This window comes from Nothobranchius furzeri, chromosome 19 (assembly GCF_043380555.1).
Source record: "Nothobranchius furzeri strain GRZ-AD chromosome 19, NfurGRZ-RIMD1, whole genome shotgun sequence".
NCBI classification, from domain to species: domain Eukaryota; kingdom Metazoa; phylum Chordata; class Actinopteri; order Cyprinodontiformes; family Nothobranchiidae; genus Nothobranchius; species Nothobranchius furzeri.
In genome coordinates this window covers 10,994,756-11,008,980 of record NC_091759.1, presented here as the reverse complement: position 1 = coordinate 11,008,980, position 14,225 = coordinate 10,994,756, and the positions used below count along the sequence as shown (strand labels likewise).

General features: G+C 39.2%; 1 protein-coding gene across 1 annotated transcript in view; it reads left to right on the top strand.

The window, feature by feature from the left end:
- Nucleotides 1-14,225, top strand: part of LOC107394580 (glutamate receptor ionotropic, kainate 5) — a 323,717-nt gene that overhangs the window by 4,087 nt on the left and 305,405 nt on the right. Inside the window, exons 2-3 of the mRNA XM_070547633.1 lie at nt 8,488-8,584; nt 9,120-10,177. The gene's annotated coding sequence lies outside the window, so the exon portion shown is untranslated. The remainder of the gene's footprint in view (nt 1-8,487; nt 8,585-9,119; nt 10,178-14,225) is intronic.

Below are 14,225 nucleotides of genomic sequence, written 5' to 3'. Positions count from 1 at the left end.
GGCCTAATAGTACACCTGCTGAGGTTACAACAGTGTGTGGCTAGACCATCCTGCAGAGCAAAATATTTTGCCACTGCTTCATTTTGTCTAGATGTCTTGCAGAAATCTCATTAAAGAAATGTCTTTTCAGGGAACGTAAAATTGTCCTTACTCCTCATTAAATAACTATTCATTCAAAAAGATTTCAAGACAGTCTATACGAGTGATCAACTTTACAGTCCAATTCATGAATTTTCTTTATTTATTGGACTTTAGGTTCAATTTCACTAATCACTTTGATGTTGGTAAATGCCAAATGACTCAATATACATAGAAATTGTATTGCTGCAATAGTCTTTTGTTTACGAAATGACAAATATGTATGTGATTTCCTGTCTATCCCTATGTTAACTGCAGAAATGGATGCTATCTCGCATGTTTTTTGTTATTACCCGGCTCCAACACACCTGATTGAATGTTTTGAAGTACCTGTTCATCTCTTCAAACTCTGTAGTCTGTCTGATAGTGTAAAAATTGTTTGGAAAGTCTTGACTTAATTTTTTTGAGTAATTTGAAAGACACAAGTTTTAGTGTAGAAAAAGGGTAAAATTATTAAGTTTTACCTACTCAAATTTCTAGTTAGTTGATCAAACTTACAAAATTTGTTTAGAAAATGTTGCCTTCTTTTTTCTGAGTAATTTGAAAGAAACAGTATTAACAGTGTAGAAGCCTGTTAATCAACTACTAATTAAAAGCAGGTGTTCTGTCCCAAACCATATATCATCATCTGTAATTTTATCCTCTAAATTCTGAAAATCTGGTCCATCTTTTACACAGTTTGTGAATCGGCATGATTACTGTTGTTTTTCTGATTCTTTTATTCAAAACAATTATGCCTTCGTCCTCTGCAGCAAACTTCAAAGGCAAACTGAAGCTCTTTTGATTGTTTCTAATGGTTTTATGCTACATGAAACCTGTTCTTTGCAGCACTGTTATATGTGTTCAAAAATCCATCATTCATATATGGCGATGTCCTAACGCACATAGTTAGTAAGTCGATTTTATTTATATAGCACTTATTACAGTCACAGAATCACAAAGTGCTTCACATGGATCAAAACAAAGTCATAAAATCATAATGACCTCAAAACAGAGATAGATTTACATCAGAAAAACGAAAGTCATAAAATTATAAAATTTTATAAACAGTTGACTGATGACGACAGATTAGAGTTAAAAATAAGAAAATTAAAGATTTAGGCAAAAGCAGCTTTAAATCCATACAGTTATTCAATTAAATGCAAATCACTTTATTTATATACCGCCAAATCATGACAAGAGTCATCTCAAGGCACTACACAAAGTATCTATTCCAATAGAATTTAGTTCATTAAGCCAATCAGTAAAAGTTTCCTGGATAAGGAACTCAGCAGATTGCATCGAGTCACTGGCATGTGTCAGTGTGTTTACAGCAATCCTCATACTAATCAAGCACGGAGACTACATTGCTGTTTTCACATTTGACTTTTGTTTGTATACCTAACAGTTTGGATTTGTATCCTCGGCTCCACTCGTGTCTGTGAGGGCTGCGTAAAAGCTGGGATAGGCCTCCCCTCGAGGACGTTCTTTTCTGTGATTATGTGTATTTTATGTTGTTAACTGCTGCCAAGGGCAGTCTTTAAGCAACTGCTTTTCTGGCAACGTGTCACAACTACACCATGTTGTAGAACGGGATCATTTGCTTTTATATTCTTTGTGGACGGCAGACGTACCGGAACCGGAAGATTAACTGAAACCACCTGATGACCTCGCAAGGAAAATAAACTCATTAGGCTTTAACACATTGAAGTGATTTATATTACACCAGTGGCTTTCATACATAGACTTAAAACCAAATTTGATGGCTTTAAGGGGTATCACTGTCAGAACATTCCTGTGTTAAAATGAGGAGAAAAGTCACGCTACTGTGAGAGTCAGAGCAGTTGGACGCTAGTGTGGGTGGGGAGCAAATCCGATTGTGTCTGTGGCGAGTGGTTTCTAGTTTAATGTATGCATGTTTTATTTCAAATTGAGCTACTGAGATGTTGTCATGGCAGGTGACGGCTGATGGAGTCGACTTTTGTTGTGCATGAGTATCTGTGACGAGAGGCAGCAGGTGTGTGTTCAGTTCCAACCTTTACAAAAAAAAAAAAGCTTTTTTGTTAGCTGCATACACACCGCAAGGTGCTTGCTGGTCTCATTTTATGTATTTATGCGTGTATATAAATTCAGTGATAGACTACAGGCAATGCAAAAGGGAACATATTCAGTCTTTTTCATAGTGCTCCAGTGGGAATTTGGTGCAACCTACTCACACTCACATCCAGGGCACCATTCACAGCCAAATGCCCCGTGACTCAACCAGCATGAATTTGTAACAAAGAAACAGTACCTGTGTATTTTCTCACTCATGTGTCTGAGGCTGTTTCTCGGTTCAACACTCTTCACTTTAAACTTGAATAAGGAAAATAATTAAAAGGATCAACTCTCTGAGTCATTTAACCCTTGTACAGAAAATGTAATGATTGAATGTTAAACCAGCTCACGTCAACTCAACAATTCAGTCTTCTCAAATAAAGACCAACTTCACTGAGAAACCATGTTTTCCTTGTTATATTTCAAGTATGATTGGTCACTCTGAGTTTAACAGGCAGGCTAAACATGACAATAGTCTTCTTTGTTTCCTGCATTAGCCGCCAATAAAAAACAGACTCAGGTCAGGAAAGCTAGCTAGCTACGTCACATTCAAAGTTAGCATATATAGACTCATCCATCTTGGCTCACGATGGAGAAGTATGTTGTTGGTTTAGAGTCCAACAAACAGCAGCGAACGTCTCGGCTAGTAGAAGCTAACTGTTAGCATTAGCAACGCCACAAATCAGCAGAACTCCTTCAGGCTTCTGTTATTTGTCGAGATAAATAATCAACATTGCTAAGCCAACAAAGTTAGTGATAGAGTCGTGTTGCTGTTATCTAATCGGAGGAAAGATGTCTGAATATCAGGACATAAGACTCCAAATCCTGCAGTAATCAGCTCACCTTTCCTGTGGCTTACTTCTGGTTCCTGAAACAGGAGTGCCCAAGGCACATTGGTCTTCTCTGGTCAAATAAAGACCGACTTCACTGAGACACCATGTTTTCCTTGTTATATTTCAAGTATGATTGGTCACTCAGAGTTTAACATGCAGGCTAAACATGACAATAGTCTTCTTTGTTTTTTTATTGGCGGCTAATGCAGGAAACAGACACTCAGGTCAGGAAAGCTAGCTAGCTATGTCACATTCAAAGTTAGCATATATAGACTCATCCATCTTGGCTCACGATGGAGAAGTATGTTGTTGGTTTAGAGTCCAACAAACAGCAGCGAACGTCTCGGCTAGTAGAAGCTAACTGTTAGCATTAGCAATGCCACAACACAGCAGAACTCCTTCAGGCTTCTGTTATTTGTTGAGATAAATAATCAACATTGCTAAGCCAACAAAGTTAGCGGTAGAGTCGTGTTGCTGTTATCTAATCGGAGGAAAGATGTCTGAATATCAGGACATAAGACTCCAAATCCTGCCTTAATCAGCTCACCTTTCCTGTGGCTCACTTCTAGTTCCTGAAACAGGAGTGCCCCCCCCCCACCCCCCCCCACCCCCACACACACACACACATAGCACATCATCCTACTGTTAAAGGGAGTCGTTTATAAAGTATCACATTTAAAAACAAACACAATTTCATTGAATGTCAAATTTAATATTTAGAAATCTTACAGCCCTTTTTCACCTCACCTGTTTCCAATATTACTCCACGTTTTTAAAGATGAATCCAAATAATGTCAAAAATCAACACTCAGAATCTAATTTGATATTTCATATATAATATTTAGATTAGTCTGTGTATATAAAGATGCAAATGAATGCAAAAATCTAAATACAAACTTTGAAACGTTACTAAAATGAATTGGGGGTGAAGAGACCCCCCTGTCTAACATCTCAGCATCCTGACGGTTATAAGATTATCACTCCATTTAAATATGGATCTTGTTCCTGTCTAAATTCTGCAAACTGATAAATTAGCCACAGTTAAACTGAACTGACAAAATCTCCAAGAGATTCAGAAATTGATATAAAAGAGATCTCTTCACCCTGCCTATGACAAGATATTCCACCTTCATTTTAGTCATACGGTGTTGTCCTTCCTTGTCACCTTGTTTCATTAGATTTGGAGTTCCGTTGCCATCATATTGAACCAGATAACACCACGAGAAAATAATAGCAGATTCAACGTTCGGCATTTCTTTTAAGCTTCAGGTTAGGTTTTGTTCATTTTTTTAACGTTCCTGCATCTCAAATGATAAATTTAACATTTTCACAATTTAAAGTGATAGCTCTGGTCTGTGTCTAACAGGCTTGTTTTTTAAATGAAAATCTTTCAAGTGGAGCTGAAATAAATAAGCAGTATTTGACGGGTGTTGAAGGAGTTCCATTCCAAGTAACGCACTTCTTGGTTTTAACACCAGGCCGAACAGCTGACTACAACTTATCTTCTGGTACGAGTGAATAACTTATTTCGAAAACAAGACTTTTTAATTCCATCACACACACACACACACACACACACACACACACACACACACACACACACACACACACACACACACACACACACACACACACACACACACACACACACGCACACACCTCACCACTTAGAGATTCTTTTCTTTGCTTGCCATCGTTTCCATTTGCTCGAAAAAGTAAAAAGTAAAGAAATACAAAAGTAAATTTGTTTTTATGAAGAGGAAAATGTGGCTTTCTTCTAATTGATATTACCTTTTGCAAAACTCGCAGACAAATGTTACAAAGTAAGATTTCAAATTTATTTCAGAAATTGCAATGCCAACTATTTGAGCCTAATGCCTCATTAGTCTGATTTTATGTTAACTTCCCCTCAGCTAATATGGCTCAGTTTTTATTTTTTTGTTTTTGCCAACAATATCTCCCTTTGTGCATTTTCAAAGTTTTCCTTTTGAAACTACACAGAGTTTTACACTTCTGACCACTCTTCTTTGCCAAACGTACTATGGATTTCATCCAGTAAGCTACTGGAATAGGGAATAGACTTGCAACGTTCTGTTGCATTTTGCATTTAAATGCAAGCTGTATCAAATAAAGGTGATGGATGACATTGGGGATTTGTGCAAGTGCTGCACTGCGCAAACATCAGCTTGTTGTGCACTGGGAATTTCTCATCTTGTGCAGCATCAGAGGCTAAACAGTTTCATTGATTTTAATAACTTTATCATAGCTAAATGTGCGGAGTATGCAAAAAGAACTATTCTTAATTGGAAGTTTACTACATCTGGCAAAAAATAAATAAATTGCAAGGACACAAAAAGCTTGATTTTCAGAATAATACATTTTACAACAAAAGGCTGCAAAAGCAAAAAGTCAACACTAATTTTCATGATTCTAATGAGGCACGACAGCAGGACTGAAGAGGCTTACTCAGGCTGAAGGAAGAAAGATGTGCGACAGAAGATTATAGCATGTCTTCTTGAATCAACAGACATTAGATTCAGAGGAAAAGAGGTGAAAATTAGCATGTTGTTGAAAACATATTGGAAAGCATGTTGGTGACAGAATTGACCAAAAATAGCATCAGGCGATATCAGCAGCACAGCTCCGTGTCACCTCCTGCATCTTATTTCTTCTTTGTTTGACTCAGTTTATTAACCTACTTGATGCCAACACCCATACATCACCCCTCACCCTTCAATTCATGGTGCAGTGGCGTTGCACGTGCAGGAGCATTTATCATGTCTTCCACGCCAGATGACATCAGTTAGAAACTCGATCAGTGCCATTTGAAAGGCCGTTTGCACAAAAAAGCAGGGCGCTATCTGCGGGAGAGAAGGAGCCATCACAGTTTATGTCCAGTGGGGTGGGGGGGTGGGGGGTGGGGGTGGTGGTGGTGGGGGGTGTCAGGCCCTGCACTTTTAAGTTGTAATTAAAGCATGTGTGGGCGGCCCTTTTACAAAGTGAATGTGGGAGAGATGATTGGTGGTGCGGTGGGAGATAAAATGGCTTGGTTTTTAATTGGAAGCTATCTTCTTTTGTTCTGACTGGACAGGTATACTACAGAGGGACGATCGGTGCACGTTCAAGAAAATCATTACAATCGCACAACTGTTAAGATTTTTAATGGGATTAAAATCTGATGATTAAATGCATAAATAAAAAAAGTATTTAAAGTGTGATCGAGGACATTATCTAAGCGCTAACATCATAGTTAGTCAGAAAAGAAGACAACTGTTCGAGTGTGCAGATGTTTGGCCTGTTGTCTCTAATCGCTGCATCAAATTCATGAGTCCGTGGCTCGTTCAGTTGTGAGATTAAATATCTTTTATCTATCTGGAAGTGCTTTTTGTTGTTGCTTTCATTCATGAGTAATTGCTGCCAAGCAGTTCTGTCAATGGTTCCTAGCAAGGACATAAATCAGAGACCATAGTGATGTTACGGCAGTTAAAAGCTGCTCCCTGCAAAGACAAACCTCACACGTGCTTTATAAAAGTAAAAATGGGATAAAAAAAAGTGTGGATTTAAATCTGACTGTGGTTCACAAAGTGTAACAAATCAGACACTGTGGGAATATTATGCGGTCAGAGTAGTAAAGGTTTTCTGTCACAGATGGTTCACGTCTCAGATGATTAGAGGCGAGCAGCGGCGCAAAGCAATAACATTTAAATAGGGCACAACAGGAGGTCAGCGTTCGTTTTTGTGAATTTGAACAAACGCACAGAACACACACTCTGGCAATCAAATATGTCTAGTTGGGGAATCCTATTTATCTTGCCTAGGAATCTAGAACAACTGTAGAAGTAGCAACCCTAACCCTAACTACGCTCCATAGTAGTCTCAGCACGTCTACTAAAGCCCACACAAATTTAGGTCCAGTCAATCACAGCGCTCTATGTTCTTTAAGCCCACTAACATAAACCATTCTACAAACATCTTGTTTCTCCCTTCAGTGAGCCTCAAATCATGTGTCACCAGCTTGGGCGGGAAACTGGATTTACCTGTCAATGCCATCTCAAATATATGACATCGTCAGATTGCGTTATTTTCAACTTTGCCACATCTCTAAAGTTAAATCCAGCCCCAAACGACCACATCTCATGTCTGTAATTCATTCATTCGTCACCTCTCGTCAGGACTATCAAAACTCTGATCTTATCGAAGTCAACGGATCCTGTCTAGCCAGACTCCAGAAAGTACAAAATGTGGCGGTGTGGCATTTAACCAGCTCTGATAGATGTAGACACACAACACCAATTCAGGCTGACCTACACTGGCTCCTTACGAGGTTCGGTTTAAAATTCGGACCCTCATTTACAAGGCCTTGAATGGTTAGGGTTAGCCCTTGTCTCAGGTTTTAGTTACTTGCTTTGTTTTGAGCAACTTTTAATGCACAGCACTTTGGTTAGCTCTCATGCTATTGTGAAATTGTGCTTTATAAATAAAGTAGTATGGTATGGTATAGCTGTGATGGAGAAAAACTACAGAGACGGTGTTGTGCTCTGAAACGACACTCATTTGGAACGGCATTGGCATTAACTTAACGATTAACTTAACAAACTTAATGATTTTGAACTTGGGCTTTTCTTTGAGCCACGAGTAAGTAAGTAAGTAAGTAAGTAAAAGTTTATTTATAGAGCGCCTTTCACAGATATAAATCACAAAGCGCTGTACAACATGATAAAGATCAGGGCAAATACCTGTAACCAATAAAAACATCCGAAAAACAACAGCGGTGATAAAATAGAAAATTAAATCATGAGTATAAACAAAGTGAAGGTGTGAACCCAAACAAAGCCTTCTTTTTGAAACATTAAGGGAGGGAACGCCTGGATGAAAAGGTGAGTTTTTAGATGATTTTTAAAGATCTCTACAGTGTTAGAAAGATGGAGATTTGGAGGTAGACTGTTCCAAAGTCTGGGGGCAACAGTCTGAAAGGCCCTGTCCCCTTTGGTTTTCAGTCTGGTTCGAGGAACAGCCAGGAGGTTTTCATAACACTCACACAACACGCAAATCAACACATAGGAACTAGCAGAACGATAGGAAACACATATAACACAATACCCAGAATGCACCTGGCTTACAACCCCAGCCAGGTCATTACACTGCTTATGAGCAGACATCGGTACTTATGTCCTTTATTTAGAAAATTATTTACTTCTTCTTCTACGTGTATGGCAGACTACCCTGTTGACTATTTCCACCGCATTGAACACATCACGTTGTTCATTGCTCTAACTGGTCCTAGAGAGACGGTTTGAAAGACAACCGTTGATTCCGCCCAATGACTGAGCTCTGACAATATACTACATATTTACTTATATAGGATGGCTTGCCAGGCTAATGCTTTTTCAGTTTAATACCTACATTTCTAAAAACATTTTTTTCCTGTTTTCCATTGCAGCTCTTGTTGGATTTTTCCCAACGTGATGACACATTGTTACCCAGAATGCCACAGGGTTGAGTGTTTGGGCGGACGACCTTCATCTTCTTCAGCAGAAGTAAGCCAACTTTTCCTGCTCAAGGGCTCAACAGACCATATCTGGATCACTGAGTTTACAAGAGAGAAAAAGGATTGCTGGTGTTTGGTGGTTTACCCCATTTTTCCTGGATTCTGGAAAAAAAAAACTCTATACATAACTGAGACTAACCCCAAGCCTTGACGCACTGGATGTAATACACATTTTTTTTTCCCAACAAGCCTTTTCCAGGAATGACTTATGTAGAAGCTCATGTGTGTTATCTTACCATGTAGCCGTGACGTGAGGAGAACCTCCCCAGAAACTTTTCTCCAACTCGCTTGGCCATTTTTAAAAAAGCTGAAAGCGATTCAATGAACATACAGATACAATGCTCAGTCACAAAGCTGAGGACAGAGGCAAAAAGTACGCCAGTTAATTATCGGCCCTTGCACTTCCTATTTACATCCTTAATCTTTGTTTTCTGAGTAATCATCTTTTTAATTAATTGTGACGGAGGCGTGAAATCCTTCCAGCCACCTCCTTCAGCACTCTCCTTCTTTCTGCTTGCTTCCAGAGACACCTGAAACCAATTAACTACAGCTGATCTGGTTGTGGATTAGACAAGAGAGGAGCGGGAGTGATTAGATAGAAACGTAAAGGGAGAAAGGAGAACAAAACGAGAGCAAGAGGAAGACGGAGAGGTTCAACCTGACGGTCATTCTCGCACTCGATGAAAGGGAGGATCGGGAGGTGGCAGGGGGCATGGCCAGATCAGGACGCCAGCATACAAAGATAATAACTAGTTGTGAATTAGTTGGTGGATTTGAGTGTAGGAGCCCAGAGTCTTGACTGGCAGGCACTGTCATTCACTGTGCTGTGTGAAGCGGGGAAGCACATAGAGCGAAGGGAGACACTCCTGATCGGTCGCCACAATCAGGGCCAATTAGGCGAATTTGATTATATGCCTTAATCTTGGCAGTCAGGTGGAAAAGCAGACAGACAGAGAAAGAGGAGGCTGAGCAGGTGCCTCCGATACGCACCATTATCTCCACCCATCTCTAATTGAGTTTGTTTCTGTCCCTGTAGTGAGTTCCGTTTTTCCTCATCTGCAAACTAGTGCTTTAAACTGCGGAGGTTCATCCAAAGGGAACAAAAGCAGGAAAAAAGGTGCAGAAAATAGCGTTTCCCCTCAGAGGTTTACTAAACCAGGAGAGCTCTAGCTCCCCTACACCTTTAAAAACACCTTCTCCATTCAATTAAAATCTGCTGTCCCAGTATGAACTTGCATTTTCTAGAATTTGTCCCTGTAGCCATCTCCATCTCCAGCCTGAGATAAAAGCAAGAAAGGAAGTGATATACGAGAGAAAGAAAACCCCAGTGTAGTGTGGCATCTGTGGAGGACAGTGCAGACGATTTCTTTCTCCAATCGCAGACACCCAGAGGCTCCCGCCAACTGTCCCTAAAGCTTCACTTCCTCATTTTAAATTTCCTCCTCTCCCTGGGAGCTTTTTCCTTGCTCTCCTCCTTGTGGATCATACACCGCACCCTGGACCTCACCAAGAAGATTAAAGTGGCCTCAGTTATCCGAGGAAATCCTTTGATATCGGCTCCCGGTGTCATCATCTTAATTCTGTGAGTAATTCTGCATCATTTTGTGAGGTGTTTTTATCTTTTTTATTTCTTTGTCTGGCTTATTTTTGCTTTTCATGAACACCTAATAACTTGGGTGTCAAAATAAAAACTACTCAGGAACACAAACAGGCTTGATAAGGGTTTGGATGAAGAAGAAATCTTATCTTTTATCAAACATATGTTCAGATTTGATTACTTATTAAAAATTAATGTAGTCTCATGTTTACATAATTCACCCTTGTGTATATTGCACCTAAAATTAATTCTATGATGCATCTTTTGCATGTAAACGTATTAATACCACAACACGTGATTAGAACTTGGAAAACTGATTTTTCATGTGAGGCTGATCTGCATAATAAAAGCCTGACACCACTATCAGGCTTTCTGCTTTATATTATTTATTTTACTGTGAAGGCAAACACGAAGGACACCATCCAGGAAAGCAAAGGTTGTAGAGAAGAGTTTGTGTGCAGGTATGCATGCAACATTCTACAGCATGATGCTTGATGGTGAGAAGACCTCGAACGAAAAAGAAATGAAAGAGCTCTAGAATGTGTTTTTCTTATGATAATGGTGATTTGTGAATACATAAAGTTTTATTTTTTCTAGTTTGGCCACTTTGCATTTGATCCTCGCCTCTAAAGGAAACAATGCAATCCAAACCCAAGTGGAGTCGACGCACAGTGAGAAACTGTACCTGTTTTTTTTTTGCAGGCCACGGTTAAAACTGGTACACTATTGAAAACAGATCATGTGAGATTACTGTTGGCTTTTTTAACCTACCTATAATATATATATATATATATATATATATATATATATATATATATATATATATTTATATTTATAGTTATATTTATATATGTATACAGGATTGTACCTATGTTTTAATTATCATGCCATATCACATATCTAATTCCAACACATTCTCCAAATTATTGACTACACGTGTCTACATTATTAGGGGGTAACTTGCTCTTTAAGATTGTCGAAAAGGGTTAGGGTCTGTTTTCATGCCTCAGTACAAAGGTGATGGCAAAGAGCACAAACATGGGCAGAGAACCCACAAGAGACGGACATTTTTCATTAGTGACCTGAACTAAAACTGCTTCACAGAATGTTGTAAAGATCTTTTTTTTTTTCTGTGACATTTACCATTTAGCCTCAGGTTGCTAATTTACAAGAATGTCAGAAATGCCTAGTTTACTTCCAGCCTTGCCCAATGAGAGCTGCTTCACCCACTGGTTCCATTCTGTCCCTTTTATATCTGGTGAGAGGGTAAGTAGGAGAGAAAATAACACGGTGCCAGGAACAACATTAACCGATATCGTTGCTCTGCACACATCAAAGCTGGTTTGTGTTTCTTCTCTGAACACCTTGTCAATCCAAAGGTGTCACACACAATGAGTACCTGTTGGGAAAACCTCCATCATCATTGATGCAAATAAGTTGTGACAGCAGTCCTGCATGAGGTTATTTCTTTAGAGCACATTCCAGGTCTTTGGTTTGACCTTTTTCGCCGGGAGATATCTCGTAAAATGGCAACGTTATGAATCATCTCAAGGACGAAACTCAAAATCTACTTCACTGTGTGTTTTTTGTTTCTCATAAAGAACATGATTAAAGTTGAGTTATGTGATTTTATGATTGCAGATTTGATCCATTTCAGGGTTTTGTTAAAGAGAATCTGAGTGTTAAAATGCAAAAATGTTAGTAGTTTAGTAGGATTGTCATGAGGCTCATTGCTCTTCTTACCTTTTTTTATTTTGTACAAAAGAAAACAATAAATACAGAAACAAAATAACTTTTATAAGAGGAAAAGAAACACTATGCCACATGCAATTTTTGCAGGTGCAGAATTACATATTTTTCATATTCATTTTTTTTTTTTTCCATTTAGCAGAAAATCTCTCCATATTTTTGCCCCACATGACAACCATTCTTGTTGGTACTTGTTTTTTTCTGAGTTTGGTGTCTTGGCAGTTTTAAAAGATGTTATATTAACTAGCTGAACAAATGTAGGCCAGCTGCATTGCCATAAATCTGCTCTTCCACAACATTTGGCTTTTTGTTTTACAACTTTGTAGATGATTTTCTCTGCTATCATTGTTCAGAGGCGATCGATTCTTGAGCTTTATTTATTCAACATTTGTGGCACAAAAATAGTATAAAAATGGAACCATGCTGCAGATGAGCAAAGTGTGGTCTTACAAAGCGTGGGCTTGCATGGCCTATGCGCCCGGCTCGGATTGCTGCAGTCTGAGGCTGTGCTTGATACCACAGAGACTACACAGCTTGGTAAGTTGATGCATGCTTCACAACAGAGTCCCTCATCTGTGTTTTACTGGCTAAAAGTACCCACAAATCTCTGTTAGCTTCAGTTAGCTCAGTGAACTTGTATTTGAGTGAGTGAGATCCTCAAAATTTCACTATTTGTCCATTTTTGTAATGTCTGGGGGTGTCAAGACCGCACGGGCAAGATAGCGATGATTGGAACTGCCCACTAGGCTTCAAGTTGAAGATCCATTGGAGCATTTGTCCATTTTTTACAGTCATTGGTGCCAACAGGTTTTGTCCATGATGAACAGGGTGGGCACTGTCCCCCATTTTAACGGGCCCTGGGTTTTCAGAGGAACCGAGATGGGTTGACTCCGAGATGGGTTCATTAAAATCTTTTTGGGAAAACTCCTGTAGGGTCACCATGGAAACCGAAAACAAAACATGTCATACGATTTATCCATTTATATTCCATTTAGGGCCCACCGATATAAGCTATTCAGCTCCGAACAGAAAAGGCAAGAAATAATTTAAAACAGTTCTCTTGTGGACCTCGTGTGCATACCAGATAACATCAGATTAGCAAACAAAACTACGGTGTCCCTACTGGGACACTAAGTGAACAAATTGAAGTCAAAAGCATGTTGTCTCTCACGTTTTTTTTTTTACAGATTTAAATCTTCCAAAGTGAAGCTTAACTCATTCACTGCCAGCCATTTCCTTATTAGTAAAGGCCTTCGCTGCCAGCGTTTTTCAGTGTTTTCACTGTTGTTTTTAAGAGTCACAGAACGTTGCACGCTAGGATTATGTCAACGCCAAAACTAGCAAAACAAAGAGTAGACTCACCTCTTACATCAGGAAGAATCCGCGCGTTTTGAGCGTTGTCCGTTCTTTCATCATCTGTTGTCGAATTGTGATCGTCAGAAGCTTTGCCGGTTTGAACCTCACATTTTTTTACAGCAGCGGCCCAAAACGATCTCCTAACATGTGGATTCTCTGCTTCCTGATCACGTGACGCGTGACGTACACGGATGAAGATCCGCTTTAGAGCTGGGATGTTTGTTCTCATGGTGCTCGTTCCCATGCCCACACAGTAAAAAATTGCAAATGACGACAGTCGTCATTGGCAGTGAACAATTAAATTTAAAATGATGACTTTTGTCGTCAATGGCAGTTAATGAGTTAATATTGTCATTTAAAAAAGCATCAATTAGTAATCCAGCATGTCTAGTGCACACTGTCTTTTTTTAAAAGGAATTTAGATTAACTCCCAAAATCCACTTAGATAAAAAAAATGGTTTTGTGCCTGCAGAAACTTTCGTTAGTGTTAAATTACAGCATGCGAGTGCACACGTTTAAAGAAACAGATTTAATTTTGAGTGTTTTTAGTTCCATTATGTTCTGATGTCACATTGGTTTTGTTTGTGTACGACAGGCTAGCCGAGACTTTCACATGTGAGTAGAGACTTGATTAAAACAGCAGGAGAAGCAGCCAGTTGATTGAAAACTTGATTTACAAGAAGGGGAAGATTTTAAAGTGCAGGTGTGTTTACATTAGTACATGTCTCATTCTGGAGTTTGTCTTTTCTCATACTGAAGGTCTCTTCGCCACTGTCCTGTCTTTCTCTTCACTTCATCACCTGCTTTTATCCATACTTTGTCCATTTATCTGCTGATTTTTTCATCTGCTTCTCTCCTCCTCCTCTTCTACTGCTCATCTTGTGTCGTAGATTGCACAGTCACTGTGGGCGTTTGGTCATGTTCTGCA